The following is a 24496-nucleotide window of genomic DNA, read 5'->3' as shown; positions in this document are numbered from 1 at the left end:
GTGGACTCATTTGAGGTTTCAGGACTTTAAAAATATAACTGATTATAATTCTGCGATGTTTAGAATTAAATCACAGTTGAATTTATGCAGAGAAAATATAATTGATCACGACATGTTAGAGAAAACATTCTCTACTTTTTCCGCCTTGAGTATGCTCCTACCGCAGCAGTATCGAGAAATGAGAATTAAAAAGTATTCTAATTGATTGCTCATCTTCTTGTTGCTGAATAACATAATGAGCTTTTAATGAGAAATCATGAAAGTCGACCTCCTGGTACTACTTCATTTCCTGAAGAGAATGCTGCACACTTTCACCAAACTAGGAGTGAAAGAAGCCCTAACTCCAGTCGTGGTCATGGTCGTGAAAGAGGTAGATATTTTAATCAGGATGATCGTTTTGCACTAAACAATGACCCTCAGCACCAGTAGTGTAAAAAGAAGGGTGAAACTACTGAAGCAGTGTCAAGGACGAACACTGAAAATAAATGTTGTCGATGTGGAGCAAAGAGACACTGGTCGCATATTTGTCATACGCCAAAGTATCTGGTGAAGCTCTATTAGACATTCCTTAATAAAATAGATAATGACGTTGAGGCAAACTTTATCTCTGAAGATAATGTTAAGCCCATGAATTTAGATGCCTCAGATTTCTTTACAATCCTCGAAGGATATGTTAATCATCCTGTAGATGATGAATATGAAATAGTCTGATTGTTTTACTTTCTTGTTTAGTTGTATTAGTTTACATTTTTGTTAATAGTATCTCACTAATCTTGTAAATTGCTAAAGTTTGTGTAATATGTTATATGCTAGTAATATTATAATGTTTACATTGTTTATCTTTTCATCATGAAGAATATGAATACTCCTGAAGTAAAAAATCAAAAATTAACTCCTAAAATTGTAAATTTGAAATTAAAGATAATGATAGAGAAAATTCTCTATAGCTATATGTTAACCTCGATTTGCTTCTGAAGTAGCAAAATATTAACAGAAGTCCTAAGGTATCATAGTTTGATATGCTTAAATAACGTTGTAATAATTACATTTCATTCTCGAAGAATGAAAACTTTTGATAAATTATTAATTATCTTTCATTCTCAAGGAATGAGAATTTTTGATAAATATTATAATTACAGATCTATTTTCTGAGGTGAATGTTATATTTAGTAAGGTATATAAATGTGCACTTGACTGTAAAAATCACATTTAGAGAGAGTAGAATGAATTATTATGAAATTTACTCCCGAAGTAGTAAGTTTAAAATTTATCTTAAAACTACTCCTGAAATAATAGAACCTTGAAATTTACTCCCGGAGTAGTAAATACGATATTTACTCCTAAAGTAGTAAATCTAATATTTACTCCCGAAGTAGAAAGATTGTGCAATAGTGAAATCTTGCAAACTGCTCTTTAAGTAGCAGACCTTTTACCTAGTAAATAACTCATGCCATGATACATTTGGAGTTTACTAGTTTAAATAATTCTATTTGTTGCGTGAATGATTTTGACATCCTAAAGATGAGTATATTGAGTTTTAGACATATAATGAAGAGCTAGAAGATTCTTTAAGAACTATTACTTGTTCTCGTGATAAGTTAATTGAACCAGCTAGTGTTGGGACTGAATTCCCTAAATTTTGAAAAATGAAAAAGATGAATAAGGGCTCATTCACTTGTTATTTGATATGATGCATCCATAAGATGGTCACATGTCGTTTATTGTCAACCCGCAGTTTGACTTTCATAAAGTTGCCTTCTTAATTAAATTGAGTTAAGAGCATAATTTTCAGATAATGTAGTCAAGACACTTGATCTTGATAATGTCGGTTATATTGAAGTTGGTTTAGCACTGAATGCCTCATATAAATAACTAAACCATTGCTTATGAGAACAAAGATAAAAAGTATCGGTATGAAATATATATTGCATACAATAGAACTTGTGTGCATTAGATCAATAAATTATGATCAATTCTTCCCTTTCAATTGGTTTAGGGCCAGGAACCATATATTTTCCATCTACTAGTTTTTTGACATGCGGTATGTAATTAATAGATATACCATAATTTAAAAAGATGGATTCTCCAAAGTAGATTGGAGTATATGTTAGTTTTTCTAACATGGGGGGGGGGGGGGGGTAAAAAGCAGTTAAGAAATATGTTGTGAATTATCGTTAGTACGATCCTCAATTAAAAATAATTCTAGTCAATTGCCACAAGCATTTACTGAACCAAAATTGATTTTTAGCTGCAGATACTCCTACTATATGTCCTTGAAGGACAGAGTCTATAACATGCATGAAGAATGGTATATGAATCGGTTCCAAATAAAGTAATCCTTGAAAGGAAAATGAAGCAAATGATCATAATAAAGAGGCAATATTCTCTTGAAGAGAGATGACATAACTCTTTATGAAACCTCAAGAAAAGGATCAGGTACCTGAAAATAATAAAGTGATGAGATCTCAATAAGTTATGTCGTAATGTGAACTGATACAAATGATATCTCGTCGATGATATCTTTAGTACAATAGCGTGCAATATTGTATAATATTATGAGGATCTGAATTCTACATTTATTTAAGTATGCTGACGTAGAAAAAATTATCAAGTAGAATATACTTCTTGGTAAGCATAAGCTTTATTGTGGCTGTAGTCCTGACACGAGAAGATGTCATGTATTTAATATTGAATGGTTCACTTGATAATGAAATTTAGATGAGAATCCCAGAAGGATTAAAGATACCTGAAGCATATAGTTCAAAGTCTCGAAAATTATATTTAATCAAATTATAAAGATTGTTATATGATTTAAAACAATCAAGTTCTATGCGGTATAATTACCTTAGTGAGTACTTGATAAATTAAGGTTACATAAATGATGCCATTTGTTCTTACATTTCTATTAAGAAAAAGACATCAAGGTTTGTTATAATCGCTATTTATATAGATAACATAAATCTCATTGGAACTCCAAAAGAGGTCCAAAAAGGCAATTGAATATCTAAAGAAAGAATTCAAAATGAAAGATCTTGAAAAGACATAGCTTTGTCTTGATTTGCAAATTAAGCATTGAGCAGATGGGATCTTCATCAACCAATCTACCTATGCTGAGAATATCTTGAAATAATTTTACACGAACAAAGGATATTCATTAAATACTCTAATGATTGTTTGATCACTTGAAGTGAGCAAAGATTCATTCCGACCTCCAGAAGAGGGTGAAGAGATTCTTAGTCCAGCAGTACTATATCTCAATGCTATTGGTACACCTATGTGTCTTGCTAATAGCGCAAGGCTTCATATAACTCATTCTGTTAATTTGCTTGCCAGGTACAGTTTTTCTCTTTTATGTAGACATTGAAACAGAGGTAGGCATAAATTGCAATATCTAAAGGGGCCTATTGATATGAGTCTATTTTATACTAACAAAGATAGTTTAGATCTTGTTAGTCATGCAGCTATAGGTTATTTATCTGAACCACATAAAGCAAGATCTCAAACAGGCTATGTGTTTACATACGGAGATACTGCTATGTCATGGCAATCTACAAAGCAGTCTATCATTTTTATTTATTCAAATCATGCTGAGATAATAGCTATTCATGAGACAAGTAGAAAATGAATATAACTAAGATCAGTGATACATTCCATCAATGAGAGATGTGGCCTGAAGCTTGATATCAAGGTACCCACAGTCATATTTGAAGACAATGCAGCATACATAGCTCAATTTAAAAGGAGGCTTGATAAAAGGAGATAGAACGAAGCATATCTCACCGAAGTTATTCTTCACACACGATCTTCAGAAGAATGGTTATATTGATGTACAACAAATACGTTCTAGTGATAATCCAGTAGGTTCAATAAATTGTTACCAACTTCAACTCTCGAGAAGGTGGTATATAAGATTGAAATACAAAGACTGAGCTAGTTGAATCGGGTCTTCATCAAGGGGAGTAAGAATACGCGTTGTAATCTTTTTTTCTTAACCAAGGTTTTTATCCCACTGGATTTTTCCTGGTAAGGTTTTTAATGAGGCAACACTCAAAGCGTATTTAGTAAGTTTTTCTTTACATGGACATCTAAGGTGGAGTGTTATGGAATATGGTAGATATTCATGTGTCCAACTTAGGTGACATGTGGCTCTATTCTAAAAAGCCACAAATACAAAGTCATCTCCCATCTCTTTTCTTTGGATAAGATTTCATCTTTTTACTTGGGCTATAAATAGCCCATGTTTAATATAGAAAAGGAGAATGGTGTGAAAATCTTAATATATTAAATTCTCTTGTTTCATTTCTTACATTTTGGTTACTTTCATATCATTTTATATCATATCTTGAGTATTATGATTTTTTATGTTGTTAGATTTCTCAAATAAAAAATTATAATAAAATTTTCTATATAATTGGTCATTTATTAGTAGAATTATTGAAATTTTTTCTTTTATTTATTTTCCTAGTAGTAAAATTATAACATTGAAGATACATGAGTCTTACATCCCAAAGATCCATGGAACTTACGTCTTGTATTTTGAGGCTTATATATCACACTATACTATATACGTAAAAAGACTTGCCTTATGCCTTCGCCTTTTAAAACACTCATATATTGTTTATTCAATACATATAATCTAATACTATTTCTTAGAGTAATGTACTACTTACTTCATGATTTTTTATAAAGGAATAAATACTGCAGAAGATTCTCAATATTTCTAATTAACCATGGGTTCAGTGTTCAAAGATAAAGAGCAATAGTGTAGAAGAAATAATATTGACATACCTCCATCACTGTCGAAGTAGTCAGAATCGTCTCCCTTCAGTGTCATATTTTCGATGAGTCTTCTAAACACTCAACCTTCACTCTTTAGATGACATGAAGTTTTGAAAAGGTTATGCTTACGGATCTTTCCAGATGTCAATTTATAATATTTTTTTCATCAAAACATTTTCTAGCAGTTGTCAAAAATGGGGCAACAACTTTTTGATTTTTAAATTCAAATCCGTGATAGTTTTTAATAGTGGGATAAATGAGTTCTAATTGCTAACATGACAGTTACTCCATGAAACCATTTTGAAAGTGTCAACATTCTACCACTTGTCCGTATATACTAATACTATAAATAAATATGATATATAAATCATGGTAATAGTTCCTTTAGTAACAAGCAATATCTTTCATGTATCACTATGTTTCTATACTTTAGATCATACTGCTTAATGAATAAACCCAATATTTATTCTAGGTCCATACTTTTAACGGCATTTCTCAAAATAAAATTAAATGTGCACACAATTATAAATACGAGAAGTATCATATAAAATAGAATTTTATCAACATAACGAAAGTTTACATGATGGAACTAAGTCCTATTATGATTATATGATCCATAAATTCATGTGGTGACATGCTTTTAGTTAAAGAATCAGCTAATATTAGTTATGTGCTAATGTGTTCAATGAACGCTTTCTTATCTTTAACACATTCTCTGATTGCTAGATACTTGATGTCAATATGCTTGCATCAACTTTTACTCTTGTTATTCATAGCCATAAAAATAATAGTTGAATTGTCATAATATAACCTTAATGGATTATAGATTGAGTCGACGATTCTCAACTTAGATATGAACACTTCAACCATACACCATGTGAGGTAGCCTCGAAACAAGAAACAAACTCAGCCTCTATAGTGGAAATAGTAACCAGAGTATGTTTGGTACTTCTCCAAGATATAGCTCTACCGACTAACATAACAATGTATCATGAAGTTGATTTTGATGAATCAACATGATAACGCTCAAACTACACCTCTCTAATGAGAATGTAAGCTATCGTTGTCAATATATAATCCAACTAGGTTGGGATCAAAACCCATAGGGAATATGGTGTGAACTTAAGTTGTTTGCGAGTTAATCAACTGATAGTTGGATGTTTTCTGAAATGGGAACTGAGTAAGATCTCACACACACATGGCACACAAGTATATCACAAGCTACTACTCGTTTAGTTCATGTAGCTGTTTCACACTAATTATTTCATCACTAGAACTAATGCCATACAAAGATGCATAATGGTCACACCTGGATGCAATTCATACAAGTAACTATTCAATCCATTGGAGAGTTGCTGAAAAATTACAAAAACAAGTTAACTGCCTCAAGTACTAGTATTTTTCCTAGTCGACTACAAAATTTTACAACAACATTTTACCCTACATCCTCAGCTTAAAATCAAAGAGAAATTGAACTAAGGATTAGGGTATACCTGGAGTATATCAATCATGAGGATCATGCGTTGACTCTCATGTAGCCCCTGATTTAATATCATGGCACAACTCAGGTATCTCGAGTACCTCAGACTTCATTAAGACAGAGAACAGAACTACTATTCATTGATTCTTTTGGACCAATATACAGTTTGACTCGTTGCCCATTCACCTTGAAGGTACTGCCATCTTTATTTTCAAGTTCTACTCCAGATGAGTAGACTTGACTAACTCTAAATGGGCTTGACCTCTTGGATTTAAGTTTACCTGGGATTAATTTGAGTTTGGAATTGAAGAGAAGCACCAAGTCACCCTTTCGAAAGTCTCATTTCTCTATCCTCCAATCATGATACTTTTTTATCTTTTCTTTATATAGGTCTGCTCGTTCATATGCCCTAAGATGGAATTCATCCATCTCATTCAGTTGTCCCAGTCTTAGCTCTGCTACCTCCTTTCACTCAAATTCAACCTTTTGAGTGCCCATAAGGCCTTGCGCTCTAGCTCTATTGGTAGGTTCCATGCTTTTCCATAGACTAGCTAAAATGGTGACATGCTAATGGGTGTCTTGAAAGCAGTCTAGTATGCCTATAAGGAATCATCAAGCTTTCTAGACCAGTCTTTCGGATTAGCATTTACTGTTTTGGCTAGGATGACTTTAATATCTCTATTTGACACCTCCACTTGCCCACTAGTCTGTGGGTGATATGGGGTGGCTACTTTATGCTGTTTCACCCCATATTTTGCTAAAGCTGCTCGAAACACTTCATTGAAAAAATGAGATCCTCCATCTCTTATAATAGTGCGTGGTACTCCAAAGCGAGGGAAGATGTTCTTCTTGAGAAAAACAACAACTCTCTTTCCTTCATTATCAAACAAGGTAATATTTTCAACCCATTTTGAGACATAGTTAACAGAAACTAAAATATACTTCATCCCATACAAGCTTACAAAAGAACCCATGAAAACGATGCCCAAACATTAAAAAATTCCACTTCAAGCATCTTAGTCAAAGGCATCTCATGTCTTTTGGAGATTGACCCCTGCCTTTGACATTGGTCGCATTTTAGCACAAACTCGTGGGCATTCTTGAATAATGTTGGTCAATAGTAACTGCTCTGCAACACCTTCCTAGCCGTTCGGTTACCTGCATGGTGACCTCCAACTAGGAAAGCATGACATGCTTCCAATATGCACAATACATTCACTTTTGGCATGCATCTCATTATAATATTGTCAGCATATCGCTGAAAAAAATACAGCTCATCCCAGAAGTAATGTGTCACATCATGCAGAAATTTTTTTCTTTGACAGAAAGAAAGATTTTTTGGAATGACCTCACTCATAACATAATTTGCAAAATCAGCGTAGTAAGGAAATTTCTCCACAGCAGCATCCAAGATCTCCTCATCAGGAAATGCATTATTTATCACCATTTCATCACTAATTGCCTTCTCACCTTCCATTCTAGACAGATGATCGGCAATCTAGTTTTCACACCCTTTCCTATCTTTGACTTCAAAGTCAAATTCTTACAGCAGCGATACCCATCTAATCAGCCTTGGTTTTGCATTCTTCTTAGCCATCAAATACCTCAAAGCTGCATGGTTAGTGTGAACCACCACCTTGGTCCCAAGTAGATAAGCCCTGAATTTCTCAAAAGCATATACTATAGCCAGAAGTTCCTGCTCAGTGACAGTGTAGCTCTTTTGCGCTCCATTTAGTGCTTTGCTGGCATAATATATTGGATAAAACAATTTGTCTCTCTTTTATCCCAATACAGCTCCAAGGGTAACACCGCTTGCATCACACATGATCTCAAATGGTTTTGACCAATTTGGTGCAACAATGATAGGGGCCTCAACTAGCTTCTTTTTAAGGCATTCAAATGCCTTCAAGAACTCATCATCGAAGGAAAACTTCACTTCTTTCTCCAAAAGTTTGCAAAGTAAATTTGCAACTTTCGAGAAATCTCTTATAAACCTTCGATAAAAACCAACATACCCAAGGAAACTACGCACTCCCTTCATTGAAATGGGAGGTGGTAGTTTCTCAATAACTTCAACCTTGGCTCGATCAACTTCTATTCCTTTTGCTGAAATTTTATGCCCGAGAATGATGCCATCCTTTACCATAAAGTGGCATTTCTCCCAATTAAGCACCAAATTAAATTCAACACATTGTTGCAACGACATACTAAGGTTTTCCAAACACAACTAAAACGAGTCTCCCACCATAGAGAAATTATCCATGAATACCTCTATGGTATCCTTTACCATATCTGAGAAAATAGATATCATGCACCGTTGAAAAGTAGCGGGTGCATTGCACAACCCAAACTGCATCTTCTTAAATGCAAAGGTGCTGTATGGGCATGTGAATTTCGTATTCTCCTAATCTTTAAGAGCAATACAGATCTAATTATATCTATAATAGCCATCTAAGAGGTAGTACCATCCTCTTTCGACCAATCAATCAAGCATTGGTCTATAAAAGGCATCGGGAAGTGGTCTTTCAAAGTCCATGAATTTATTTTGCGATAGTTCATGCAAACTCTCCACCCACTCATAGGCCTAAGTGGAATCAGCTCATTCCTGTCATTTGCAATCATAGTCATGCCCCCTTTCTTGGGCACGCATTGAACTGGCCTCAACTATTTTCTGTTTGAAATAAGGTAAACCACTCCTGCATCCAACCACTTAATAATTTCCTACTTAACCACCTTTTGCATTGGTGGTTTAAGATGGAGCTGGTGCTCGATGGTCAGAATACAATCTTCTTCAAGTTGTATTTTATGCGTGCAGATGCTAGGGTAAATGCCAATAATATCTGCGATAGTCTATCTGATTGCTCTTGTACCTTTGAAGTATGAGAATGAGTGCTTCTACATGTTGCTCACCCAAATCAGCCACAATAATCACAGGTAGCATATTTTCATAGATCAAAAACACGTACCTTAAATGCCCAGGCAGTTCATTCAATTCCAACACCGGTGGCTCTTCAATGGATGGCTTAGCCGACAGTGTCGGTCGATTCACAAGATCAAGGTCTAGCTTCTTAGAAGCATAAGGTTATGAAACCATTCTTGAAAAATCACAAACAGTCTCTTCGTACCTTAATGCCTTCTCAATCAAAATTCATCAGAATTGTGGCTAAAGGCTCGACAATAAATTGCTCCTCTATTGACATCTCTTATTCATCCTCATAATACGTATCAACCACTGGGAACACACTCATTTCTTTATGCTGCTTCATTGACTTGCGCACATCAAATTATACCACCTCATCATTCATCCTAAATAAGAGCTCATTCGCTCTCAAATCAATTAACACACTTTCAGTTGTGAGAAAAGGTCGACCCAAGATTATGGGCACCTCAAAGTCCACCTCACAATCCAAAATCATAAAATCTACAGGAAATATGAAGCTAGCTACCTTCACCAATATATTATACAAAATACTAACAGGTTATTTTACCGACCTATCTACCATCACGAGTCACATGTTGGTGGGTGTGGGATTTCCCAGGACCATCTTTCTATATACAGCCAGCGGCATCAAATTAATGCTTTCTCCTAGATTACATAATGCCTTATCAAATTCCATAGACCCTATCGTATAGGGAATAGTGAATACTCCTGGATCTATCTTATTCTACACCAAAGTCCGCGTAGAGGTAGTGCTACAATGGAGGAGATTATCCCTCAGATCATAGCTCACTGCTCTTTTCTTTGTCACAAATTCCTTCATAAACTTCACATATCCTGGCATTTGCTCGAGTGCCTCAACTAATGGCACATTCACCATCAATTGTTTGAGCATTGCCATGAACTTGCTGAATTTTGCATCATCAGCTATTTTTGTTGAGGAAAGAGAGGTGGTGATCTTGGGAGAGTTTTCAACACTACCTCCTTCTTCTTCTTTTTCTCTTTTTCTAGAGAACCATCAGAACCATCCAGCTTCTCAGAATCCACTGGACATTCTTCTTTGGGTTCATCCTTTGCCTCAGTCACATCTTCAACTAAAATTTTGCCAACAGAAGGGCCAGATAACATCTTACCACTCCTAGTGGTAATCGCCATACATGAGCCATCATTTCGTAGATTCTGGACCATATTGCTTAGTAACGTTCCACTCTTCCTCTGGTTAAATACTGTGGAGAGTGGCTTATCTACTACTCCAACTGTTTGATTGTAGTAGAGTGTGAGTTTACCAACTGACTAATAGATGACAGATGGGTCTTCATGGTAGTCATACCAGAGTTGGTAGCCTCCACTCCCTTCAGCAACTTAGCCATCATGTCCTTCATAGACATATTTTCAAAAAATATTGTAGTAGCCTCACGATTTTCTGGAGGGACATAGAGCCCACTCCTATCATTATTGTTCCTCCAATTTCCCTGCTCCCTATCTTTATAACTAGGCTTATCATAATAATTCCAACCTTGATTCCCTTGGCTATTGCCTTGGAAACCTCCTTAATTATTAACATAGTTCACCTCTTCTTCTGCATCCGCATCAACTCTATCTTGAGATCCATCAGCTTTCACCTTCTCAGTCTTGCCTAATAGCAAGTGCTTGGTTAGTAGTTCCATCTACATTTTTAGGTGAGCCATGTCTTGGTCACGCTCCTCATCTCTTTTGCATTGTTCCACAATCATGACCACAGAAACAGTGGGGTTGGATATCACAGAGTCTCTAGTATGCCATGCCCAACTTTGTTTGGTCATTCTCTCTAGCATCTCTGAAGCCTCTAGGAATGTAATATCAACAAATAAACCACCAGCAGCATTATCTACAATTGGTTTTGTGACAGAGTTAAGAGCCCTGTACAAAGTCTCCATCAAGTGTATGTTCGTCATATTGTGGTTCGAACACAGTGTCAGCTTCTTCTTGAATCTCTCTCATATTTCATGTAAAGCTTCAGTCGGGAGCTTCCTAAGGTTGCTGATCTCATCCCTCAACTGTACCCTCTTGGAAGACGAAAAGAACCTTTCTAGAAAAGCTTCTTTCAACTGCCTCCAGTTGGTTATAGAATCGGGTGTCAGCTCATTAAGACACAATATTGCTGCCCCAAACGGAGACAACGGAAATAACCTCAATAGGATAGCATTCTTAACCACTCCTGGGTTATCAAAAGATTTACAGATGGTGACAAATTTCACCAAATGCAAGTTTGGGTCATCCCCAGGAAGGCCACCAAACAACCCCTTCAGATTGAGGAGTTGAATCATAGTACTCGTAATGTTGAATTTTTCCCCAGGTGACAACAATGGAGGAATAATTGCACTTGTTGCCCTGCTCCATTCATTCTATCATCATTATCATTGAGGTCATACTGGACCAGCTGGTAATTTTGCCTTTTTCGGAATGGATAGTTTCTGTTAGCATTATGCTGTATTGGTGCAGCTACTTGCTCTGCACTCCTTGGGTTACCAGGATTTAGCAACTCCTCATCTCCAAAATCTTCATCCTCAGGATTTGGATGTCGTGCTTACTGACCAATATTCTACACATTCACCTGAGCTCTAGCTAAGGCTGCTAATCTGTCAGCCTCTTGTTGGTCTGCCATTCTTCCAATTCGTTGTGGTCTTGGATTAAGTGGTACTAATGGTTCTCCGGAACTTATGGTTCTTGGAATACACTACAAATATCCTGTAATAAACAAAAACAACAAATAAACATAAAACTAGGAAACTTGACTAACATTCAATTAGCGCATACAAACTTTAATTTACAATCGTATTCCCTGGCAATGGCACCATTTTTGATAACGCTCAAACTACACCTCTCTAATGAGAATGTAAACGATCTTTGTCAATATATAACCCAACTAGGTTAGGGTCTAACCCCATAAGGAATATGGTGTAAACTTAATTCGTTTGTGAGTTTATCAACTGATAGTTGGATATTTCCTGAAATGGGGGTTTTGAGTTTAACAAATAATTGTTGGTCACTTTGTCTTCAATGTTTGTAATCAAGAGTTTATGGAAAACCAGAATTATGATCACTATGGGTTTTGGTACTTGACAGATACTAATAGTGATTCAAGATTCTCACAGTAAATAGGACAATAGATTATCTTTATCGAAGTTATGTCTAAATGTCTCTCGACCTACTTAAGCATTTAATTACCTAATCCTCTCAGACTTAGGGAATTTATATTCATTGACCAGATTTTACCTCAGGTTAATCAACCTTGTTACAACATCAATTATTAAATGGAAGTTTTTAGTGCTTCCAAGTCGCTATCAATAATTCACTTCCTACTGTATTTGATTTCTTATCTCAAGCAAATCAAAGCAGGTGCTATCTATTGTTTGCAACCAGTAGACAATGATTAAAATCTTGGAATTATCAAGGAGTCCTATTACCTTTTGAATCTTAAACACTTAGCATCTTACCAAAACTTAACCCATAGATCCCATAATTCAGGTTAGAGGGGTTTAGCCACTCAAGCTGTAATGATCGGAACAACTAGATGAATTCATAATTTGAAAGATAAACTTACCACAAGATGAATAATAACTAGTGATTCTCAGATTAGATCACAATACGAATCCCCAAAGTATTGATGAAAATCTCTTCAAAGTTAATTGCTTTTCAAGCCAAGAAACTAGAGAAAAGTAACATAATACGTGTATCAAAAGATGTTCGGAACTCCTTAGAAAACCCTAAACAATGCGTTAAATAGTTCACCCTAATTATGGAAACAAAATCATAGAGTGCAACAATTTCTCGTACAGGTGACGCCATTCGTGATGCCTTATCAGGAGGCTGACGAGTTATAACAAATGCCGTCAGCTACTCTTTGATTTTGACATTCGCTACGTTAGGCTGAAGACGAACTGTGATGGCCTATAACATCTTTGATGACTTATCACGAATGTCGTCACTTATCTACCTCATCTCCCATGTTCTACCTTAGATTGGCGACAATTTTGATGACCTGTCCACTCTTTGACAGCTTATCGCGAAATGTCATCACAACTTTCAGTTGAGGTCCATTCTCTGTCTAAGGCTGATGATGAAGCTGATAACTTATCACAAGGCTGACGACTTATCAGAAATGTCGTCAGTCACACTTCTCTTCTTTTTGCTTCAGATTTTACCTCTTTTACTTCCATCCTTGTTGGTTCTCTAGCATCTTGACTTCTACAGCAAAATCAAAGATAAAAAAATCAAAAACGACAAATATTGCTTAAGACTTTGCAATTATTCTCAGTTAAAAGCCTCAAATGTGTTAGTATCAGCTCACACATCATAACACAGCCAGCAAAGACTGAATCAAAGTATCCAATGACTTCCAACTCATATGATCATTTGTACATATCAAAATCTAAAATTTGAGTTCATGATGACACCTACTTCGGACTAGCCTTAGTAGGTAAGTAAAATCTACAAAATGAAGGATAATCGATATATGAAAGAAAAAACCCATAATTGCATGACTCCTAGAATGAAGTCAAGCCAAACTATGTAAATAACATAAACTTTGTACAAAGTACAATAAGTCCTTAAATACTAATGTCATAAGTGGAAAGAGCACCTAATAAAAAGTCTAAAAATTAAAATACAACAGTTTAACTCTGAGTATAATTAAAGACATGACAATGATAAGAGGAGGCCCGAAATTAGCCTGAACTTTAGAGCATGCCAGTACCTCAAAAGTATAGCTACCACAACACGAAATCAGTTGTCGCGAGTCATGCGTAAACTAGGATCCGCATCAAAAGGTACAGTAGGAGTGAGTATGGTACATTTGTACTCAGTAGGTATCATAGGTTGACTGATCAAAGTTTAAAACAATAAAAATAAAAGATACTATGAGCATATCACCTTTAAACGGAAAATTTCTCAAATGGTAGCTCACACCCTCTCCACTAATAATTCTAATATATAATGACAATAAAGGATATTGCATATAAATTATAACTAAAAAACTAAATACATGACAATAAACATATAAGAGAATACAACAATGCAATGTAATGCAGGAATGATATGATGATGATAAATGTAAGCCATCACATGGCTTTTTGTATTCACCTTTTGATCCTCAGTAATTCAAGATAGGACCTATGTAGGGTTCATAATCCGATACTTTCTCATATCTCTGTTTACCTTGCCGACTAATATTCACAGACCAAGGGTTTTATAAGGCGTCTTATTTTCTTTTAAGCAAATTAATGTTTCACAGACGTATTAGTATCTCATGAATATGTATGTATGAAATGTGTGACAAACCGAACCAAGGCCTGGTCGTGACTGGCATCTCAAGTCCAACGAGGACCGGACACCGCGCCGTTAGTCTAATCAAATAGAACACAACATATGTATAGCAATGGAATTCCAATCATAAAAAAGATAGATAAGTACAGCTTAAAAAAAGTCTAGGAATCCCACAACCAAATCAAAATCCATAGTACCATCCACAAAGCCTCTCGATAAACGAATACCAATATTAGTCGAGACATGCCCCGACAATAGACAAAAATAAGTCCAAAGAAAAGAGCCCATAACATAAAAAACACAAAACATGAAATAAGGTCTTCTGAAGTATGGGATCTCTCCACTTAAATTTGAATCACGAGCTATCCCACAATCAACTAGTCACTGTGCAGGAAAAGTTGAAGTATTTTCGATTCCTACATTGGGTGGGGATACAACGTCTAGAGACGGTTAGTGGGTTGAGCATTAGTATGTAACTCAAAATAGGGGATAATATAATGCCAAGTCAATAATCCAAAATCAGTTCAGAATCGAAATGCAGACAAACATATGCATATATATATAAATATATAACGTGACAGAGTAGGGAACAAGGTTTAACGTGTAATTTTAAGACCTTAACCTGGATTGTGTAGCTTAACCATCATAATAGTACCCACGAGCTATATGGGCCCCAGTTCTCACCCCCTGGTTGGGTCTCTGTGCATGTAGACACATGAACCAAAGATAAATTATATATATATATCTATATATATATATATATATTTATGTATATATATATATATATATATATATATATATATATGCGTGATGGGCTCAAACCTCCCAATCATATACTAAGGTGGCTTAAGTACTCGATTATGTAATATGATATGAGTGACTCGAACCTCCCAATTATATATTAAAGGGGATTTGAACCACCCAATCATTTAGAACCCCATATCAACAAATGCAATTTCCAGTATTGATCTCTTCGAGGCCTCCACCATCACATCCTTGCTACATAATACCTTTAAGACCAATTAAAGCATTTAGCACATAACCCATTAAATTATTCAAGGAGTCATTCATTTAGGCATTTTCAAGTGGTATCATCATACTGACTATTGCTTCCAAGCGCATGTCTAACCCAATCAACCAATGGGGCTACAAAGTTCCAAGTAAGAACCAAGCCACTCAGACTATGGGACTCTAACCCAATTAGCTAATAGGAATCCAAAGTTCCAAGTAGAAACCAAATCATTCGGCCAAAGGGACTCTAACCCAGTTAGCCAATAGGACTCCGAAGTTTTCAATTTGAAACCACTTATATTTCAATAGCCTTTCATATCATGCAAGGGTTCTAAAAATAGTTCAATATGCATATTTTTCATATTCAAAACCAATTTCACAATATGGGGTTGAGGTCATTACCACTTTAATTATCAATATTCACAAATTGAGGAAATCACAATTCCCTAGTGTATTCACCATACCCATGCACCCTACAAGTTCAAAATTGTGAATAAAACATGAACAATCATATGTAAACCATGGAAAATATTGTTCAGAAATAAACATTCAAAACCCTCAACTCATGTTTCAAAACCAACATCAAAACCACATGAATAATTATTTAAAACACATAATTTGAGAAAATAATAGTTGGGGAAGAGTAACATGCCTTAGAAACACATGAATTTGAAAGGAACTTGGAGCTTAGAACCCGAAAGATGAACGTACGATGAAATCCTTATGCTTTCTTGGGTTTTGAGTTTGAGAGTGTAATTGGGGAATATGATCACTTAAAATTGAAAGGAATAGTCTATATTTTGTTTAAGGGTCTTACGATGGTGAAAAGACCCCGATACCCCTTATCCAAGTAAATAAAACAAAAACTACATGGATTTTACACAGCAGTGTGGCACAGACCTTATCGCGGAGGCTAACCTCTATGCCATGCTGCCTATCACGGAGGCTAATCTCTGTGAAACGCTGGCTATTATGGAGTGTAGCCTCCATGACACGGGGATATCGCGGAGGCTCACTATCTTCGTGGTAAAGAATAACTCCAAACCCTCTCCAAAAATCAAAATTGTCCCGGGACACCCAAACAACATATCTAAACACAATTCAAGTCAAAAATTAATTTTTCAAACATGGGAAGGCCAAAAATAAAATGCTTTAAATTTTGAGGGTGTTACATTATCCCCCACCAAGATCATTCATCCCCGAATGATGAGCTAGGATATTTTTTGCACGAGAATAACAATATTATGCCAGAATCAAAGGGTAAACTTGAAAAGTAACCAGAGGAAAATGAAACTGATACTTTAAGAACTATTATCTAGAATGGGGAATAAGAATGGATACTTTGAATTCATATCCTCTTCGGCTTCCCAAGCAGCTTCCTTCAACTTTTGGTTCCTCCATAGAACCTTTACCAATGCCATCTCCTTAGTCCTCAAATGATAAACTTACCTATCCAAGATCTTAACCGGGACCTCCTCGTAAGACAAGGAGTTTGAGACACCCATACTTTCTAAAGGAATAATCTAGGAAGGATCACCTACATATTTCTTCAACATCAAAATATGGAAGACCAGATGAATGGAACCCAAACTAGAAGTCAAATCTAATTCATAATCCATACCACACACTCTCTTCAAAACCAAATATGAACCCACATAACAGGGTTTAAGCTTCCTTTTCTTTCTAAATCATATTACTCCCTTCATGGAAAGTACCTTTAAGAACACCCTATCTCCAATATTAAATTCCAACTCTCATCACCTCACGTCCGCATAGGACTTTTGGCGGTCTTAAGACTATCCCGAATTACCTTTACCTTCTATATAGCTTGATGAACCAAGTCAGGACCAAATAATTCAGCCTCACCAACCTCGATCCACCCAATAAGAGATCTACACCTCCTACTATACAAAGCCTCAAACAGAGACTTGCCAATACTAGAGTGATAGATTTTCTGTAAGCGAATTCAATGAGAGAAAAATAACTAACCCAATTACAAATAAAGTCTTTCACATAAGACCAAAGCATATCTTTCAATGTTTGAATGCTCCTTTTCCATTTGTCCATCCATCTGTGGGTGGAAAATGGTACAAAGGTTTACCTTAATGCCCAAACCTCTCTGAAATGAATGCCAAAAATACAATGAGAACTAAGTACTGATACGCCCAAATTACACCTCTCTTAAGAGAGAGTAAGCGGTCGCTGTCAAATATAGAACCCAACCAGTTTGGGTGTCGAATCCCACAGGGAATACTGTGTTACTAAGTATTGTAGTTGTTACTGGACTGTTGGTCATAGGTTCCTGAATGGGGGGGTTTTGGTTTAAATTTGAAATGATAGTTACAATATAACAATGAAGCAATATGTGTATTAATATTTGATCACAGAGAATGACAAGTTAGGGTTATGTCCACCTTGTAGCTTTTACTTCTCTATTAACTATGAGTAATAAGGATATATACATGCATGCACTTATAGAGAGATGTATTCTAATTCTAAATCCAAGTAGTTCTCTCGAATCCAAAGTGTACAACCAATTATACGAACTCTCCAAGTAGTTAATCCTGCTAAGGCATTAACGTGTAAAATAGAGGTTGGAAACCCTATTTTCTTGTCACTACTCTCTTTTCCAAACAGTAACTTTTCTATAAAACAAGTTATTGCTATAATGGCACATTCCCTATGTTTGCAACCACGAGAATTCAATCATAACGAAGAGAGTAATGATATAAGTGAATTAACACATCATAAATTCAAAAACCCATAGCAATATAGAGTATACTACAAGGTTTCCATAACCCTAACAAATAAACTTAGCTACTGATGAATAAAATGGAAATCACAATAGAAATATTCATCATACCAAAACTTAGAACGATCTTGGTGGAGAAGATGAATAGCGAAAATAAGAGAGAAAAACATTTCTCTCTCTTTCTCCTCAAGCTAAGCCGCTTTTTCTCCTTTTTTGAAATAATACAGAATAATGAATCCCTAAAAATTCAGCCATAAGACTTTTAATAACATCCTTCTCTAATAAATTGCTACTGCATCCTTAACTATTTAAAAATATTGAGTTTGCCCGGGAAAAAGTTCCCATATATCACATTCAGTCCAAAAGCTGCTTTCCTTTTATGTGAAGTTTCCTTTGCTATCCACAGGTCCCCAAAGTGTTGTAATCTTTCTCATTAGTACCTGAAAAGCATGCTAATCACATAGGTCAGCTCACTTAACTAAAAACAGATAAAGTCCAAGAATTATGTATTTTATCCTCAAAACTTAGCTAAAACATGGGTAAGTTATGGTGCTTAGACGTATAAATACGCCCAATGATCCAATTTTCTAAATGAAAATTTTAGCATAATTATTAGCCGAATAATTAGTCTTCACAGGCAAGAAGTGAGCGGACTTGGTTATTCTATCCACAATGACCCAAATCGAATCAAACTAACTGTGAGACCACAGAAAACCGGTAACAAAATCCATATTAATCACTTCCTATTTCCATACGAGCAACTCAATCTCTAGGGACAACCCATCCAGCCTCAAGTGCTCCACCTCACTTGTTGACACTCCATACACTTAGCCACAAATTTATCCATATCTCACTTCATATTACCCCACCAATAAGTCTCATTCAAGTCATGATACATCTTTGTCGAATTCGAATGAACCATTTACCGCGACTCATGAGCCTTGGCCAAAATTCTTCCTTGCAATCCATCCATATCGGAAACACACAACCTCCCTTGGTAACTCAATATACCATCATCAACAATCTCAAAAGCCTTAACTTTCTATTGGCCCATATTATCCTTGATCTGTATCAAGAAATGATCTAGAACCTTCTTCTCCTTTACCTCAGTACCAAGAGATGACTTTACCTCCTCTTGGACAAAAATACCTCCATCTTCAAAATCCAAAAGACTGACTCCAAGGTTTGCCAAATGGTGAATGTACTTTTGAGATCCACACTTCTATTCATCTACATGAGATAGACTCCCTATATATAACTTACTAAGAGTATCAACAACCATGTTAGCTTTACCTGGGTGATAATGAAGACTCATATCATAGTCTTTGAGAAACTCAAGCCATCTTATTTGCCTGAGATTCAAATCCTTCTGAGTGAACACATACTGCAGGCTCTTATGATCAGAATAAATGTCAATATGAACTCCATACAAATAACGTCGCCAAATCTTCAATCGAACACCACAACTAACAACTCTAATTGATGAGTTGGATAATTCTTCTCATGAATTTTCAAGTGCCTGGAAGCATAGGCCACCACTATACCATGATGAATCAACACATAGCCGAGTCCCACATGGGAGGCATCATAATAAACCAAGAATCCATCATTATCCCCCAGGCAGGATCAAGATCGGAGCCAAAGTTAACTTATCCTTTAGCTTCTCAAAACTACCTTCACACGCATTCGACCATATGAACTTTACCTATTTCTGAGTTAACCTAATCAATGGGGAAACAATGAAGGAGAAACTTTCCACAAACCTCTTATGGTACCCAACTAAACCCAAAAAGCTTTAAATATTGGCTGGAGTCATTGGTCTAGGCCACCTTTTCACTACCTCAACCTTCTGTGGATCCACTATGATCCCTTTACTAGAAAAAACATAACCTTAAAAAGTCATCGTACAGAACTCACACTTAAAAAGTTTTGCATACAACCGTTATTCCTTAAGGGTCTACAATACTAAACAGAGGTGATTGACATGATCTGCCTCACTCTTGCAATACACTAGAATATCATCAAGAACTGACAGAATACCCGATTCATAAGATCTATTAATGTCGTCGGGGCATTCCTCAACCCAAAAGACATGATCAAGAACTTAAAATGTATATATCGGGTACAGAATTCAGTCTAAGGGATGTCCACCTCTCTAATCTTCAACTGATGATAATCCGACCAAAGATTAATCTTAGAAAAGAATTTAGCACCCTGGAGGTAGTCAAATAAATCATCAGATATCAAAAGAGGGTGCTTATTCTTTACCAACACCTAATTTAGTTGGCGGTAATCTATACACACCAAAGGAAACCATCATTTTTATGCACGAATAGAATAAAAGCATCCCATGGAGAAACACTAGGTCAGATAAAACCCTTATCAAGGAGATCTTTCAATTGCTACTTAAGTTCTTTCAACTCAGCTAAAGCTATTTTTTAGGGAGGGTTGGAGATAGGACGAGTGTCTAAAAGAAGATTAATCCAAACATATTTTCCTATCAGGAGGGATACCAGGAATATCCTCAGGGAAGACCTCAAAAAGTTTATTAAACACTGGAACGATTTGTAATGACAGACCCTCCGTGTTAGAATCTTTAATCCAGACCAAATGATAAGGACACCCATTGAAAATTAACTTCCGGGCTCTAAGATAAGATATGAACCTTCCCTTAGACACTAGGGAACTTTTTTCCCACTCAATAACCAACTCATTAGGGAATTTGAAAATGACCTTATGGGTCTGATAATATAAAAAGGCATAGCATGAATGGAGCTAATCCATCTCCAAGATAACATCGGAATCAACCATATCCAACTCTATCAAATATACCAAAGTCTCTCTACCATAGATAAATACCACACAACCCCTCTAGACTGTCCTAGACATACTAGAATTACCCATAGGGGTGGACACAAAGAAGGGATCAAGAATACACTTAGTACCAAAAATAAAATGAATAGCCACATAAGGGGTCACATAAGAAAGAGTCGACCCTAAATCAAGCAAATAGTACAAATCACGAGAGAAAAGTTGTAATATACCAGTAACGACATCCAAAAATACCTAAAAAACCTGATGGGAAGTAAGAGCATAGAGATAGTTTTGACCAGTGCTGGAGCCAAAAGTAGCACCCCTTGGTGCCGGAGCTGAAGAGGTAGTTATAGGAACCTTGTAAGCCTAGTAGCAACATCACCCGAAGAACAATTCCTCTAAAAATGGTCAGGCTAGCCTCATCTGAAATACTTATTCCTTTCCTCATCACATACCTTATGGTACAACTATCCATAAAATCTACTAGGAAGATAAGATGGAGCTGAATGGGCCCTATTAGCCTATTCTAGGCATGTTATGACTTAAACCCACTATTGCTCTAAAAACAGCGATCACCTGCCGACTTAGGATAAGGAGAACTAGTCATTGAATAAGAACTGGAATTGCCCCACTTCTTCTTACACTATTTCCCACCATCTCTACCACCATATTGCTGACCTCTACCCTAATCCAAATACCAAAAATTCTTACTCTACCTCTCCTTTACCTCTGCTTGCTTTTTCTTTTCCTCTTCAACTTGCTGTATATACACCAAAAATTAGAGATGTCCATATCCTTATTTAACAAGGCGGTCTTATTTTCCAAAATCAAATCACGGGACAACTTAAAAGTAAATTTCCTTATTTTAGCCTTTATGCTATCCACTAACTCTGGAGAATAAAGGGACAACTGATGAAATTTAAAGGCATACTCTTTCACAGTTATTTTTCCTTGCTTTAAATTTATGAACTTCTCAGCCTTTGCTTCCCTCAACTCCTACAAAAAGAAATGATCCAAAAAGGCACTTCAAAAGTTATCCCACAATAAAACCTCCACATAATTATCCCTAGATTAATCCGACTCTTTATACCATTGATACGCTATATCCTTCAACTAATAAGAAGAGAACTCTACACCCTCTATATTTATAGCATGCATCACTTGAAAGATCTTATTCATTTTATCTATGAAACCTTGAGGATCTTCTTCAACCTTAGTAATAATAAAAACTGGAAGACTTAACCTCATAAACTACCTAACTCAAGTAACCTCCGAAGAACTCACAACAGTGCCAGCAGGACCCAACTAATATGACTGATATGTCACCCTCTAGGTCAATAGATGAATAGAACAATGGAAATCAACATTAGTAATATCTTTGGAAGGTGACTGAGCAAGAGTGCTGTCAGTGGGAGAGGGATCTTTGGAGATCGGTGGAACTCATAGAAGCAATCAGAAGCAGTGACCTTAGACCAAGTTTGCACCTTATAGCAGGATGAGTTCCATCTAGATTATCCTCAGGCAGGATAGATAAGGTTCCACGAGTATCAAATCTTCTTGGAGGGTTGATAAAAAAGGCAAACAAACAGGAATTAAAGGAGATTCAAGACAGACTCTATATATCGAAATTAGAACAACAAGAAAAAGAAAACATTCTTACATGCCTCGTACCTTCTCCCTTATATATGTGGCATGCTCTACACCCATAAAAGAGACTTTACTTAACACGGTTTATTAGAAACGCAACTGACCATAAACCTAGGCTCTGATACCAACTTTGTCATGACTCGAACCAGGCCTTTCTGTGATAGGTATCTCTAGTCTAATGAGGACTGAAGACTACCGCCTTAGCCTAATCAAATGAAACACAATAATGTATAGAAACAAAATACCAATCGTAAAACAAGATAGATAAGTATGACTTAAAAAATGTATAAAAATCCAAGAATCAAATCCCAAGTCCATAGTAGCATCCATAAAGCCTCTAGACAAATGAATACCAATATTATACAAGACATTCCCCTAATAATAGCCAAAAATAAGTCCAAAGAAAAGAGTCAATAGCATAAAGAAACACAAAACATGAAATGAGGTCTTCTGAGGTATGGAAGCTCATCACTTTAATCTGACTCACAAGCTATCCAGTAATCACCTAGTCATTATACAGGAAAAGTAGAAGTATTTTTGGTTCTTGTATCATGTGGGGATACATGTTCGGAGACAGTTAGTGGGTTGAGCACTCACATGTAACTCAGGGATAAGGGATAATATAATGCCAAGTCAAGAATCCAAAATCTGCCCAGAATCTAAATGCACACAAACATCTGCATACACATATAAATATATAATGTGGCGGGGTAAGGAAAAAGGTTTAACATGCAATTTAAAACCTTAACCTGAATTTTATAGCTAAACCATCATAATAGTACCCATGGGCTATATGGGCCCCATTTCTCACCCCCTGGTCGGGCCCTAGTACGTGTAGTCACACAAATAGAAGAATAAATATATATATATGTATGTATATATATATATACACACACAGAGGAGACTCGAACCTCCCAATCATATACTAAGGTGACTTAAGCACCCGATTGTATAATGTCATATGGGGGACATGAACCTCCCAATCATATAATAATTGGGACTTAAACCACCCGATCATTTAGACACCCATATCGGCAAATGTAGTTTCCAGTATTAATCCCTTCGGGACCTCCACCTTCATGACCTTGCTACACAATTCCTTTTAAGACCATTTAAAGCATTTAGCACATAGCCCATTAAATCATTCATGGAGTCATTCATTTAGGCATTTTCAAGTGGTATCATCATACCGACTATAGCTTGCAAGCGTATGTCATTAGGCTAAACCCAACCATCCGCCAAAGTGTCTCTAACCCAATCAACCAATGGGACTCCAAAGTTCCTTTAGGAACCAAATCACTTAGCTAAAGGACTATAACCTAATCAGTCAATAGGAATTCAAAGTTCTAAGTAGGAGCCAAATCATTCAGCCGAAAGGACTCTAACCCAATCAGACAACAGGACTCCAAAGTTTTTAATTTAAAATAATTTACATTTATATAGCCTTTCATATTAGGAAAGGTTCCAAAAATTATTAAATATGCATATTTTTATATTCAAAACCAATTTCACAATATAGGGTTGAGGTTATTACCACTATAATTGTGAATATTCACAAATTGGGGGAAATCATAATTCCCTAGTTTATTCACCATACCCATTCACCCCACAAGTTCCAAATCATGAATAAAGCATGAACAATCATATGTAAACCATGAGAAACATTGTTCGAAAACAAACAATCAAAACCCTCAACCTATGTTCCAAAGTCAACATCAAAACCACATGAATAACTATTTAAAATATATGCTTTGACAAAATAATAGTTGGG

The 24496-nt window shown here is 35.9% G+C and overlaps 1 pseudogene; it reads left to right on the top strand.

Moving 5' to 3' along the window:
• The first annotated feature begins 246 nt into the window (after positions 1–246).
• The window catches only part of LOC107844451, a 100617-nt pseudogene continuing 76367 nt past the window's right edge, over positions 247–24496 (top strand).

This window comes from Capsicum annuum, chromosome 1 (assembly GCF_002878395.1).
Source record: "Capsicum annuum cultivar UCD-10X-F1 chromosome 1, UCD10Xv1.1, whole genome shotgun sequence".
Lineage (NCBI taxonomy): Eukaryota > Viridiplantae > Streptophyta > Magnoliopsida > Solanales > Solanaceae > Capsicum > Capsicum annuum.
The sequence above is the reverse complement of the archived record's forward strand: the minus strand, read 5'-3'. Positions and strand labels throughout refer to the sequence as shown.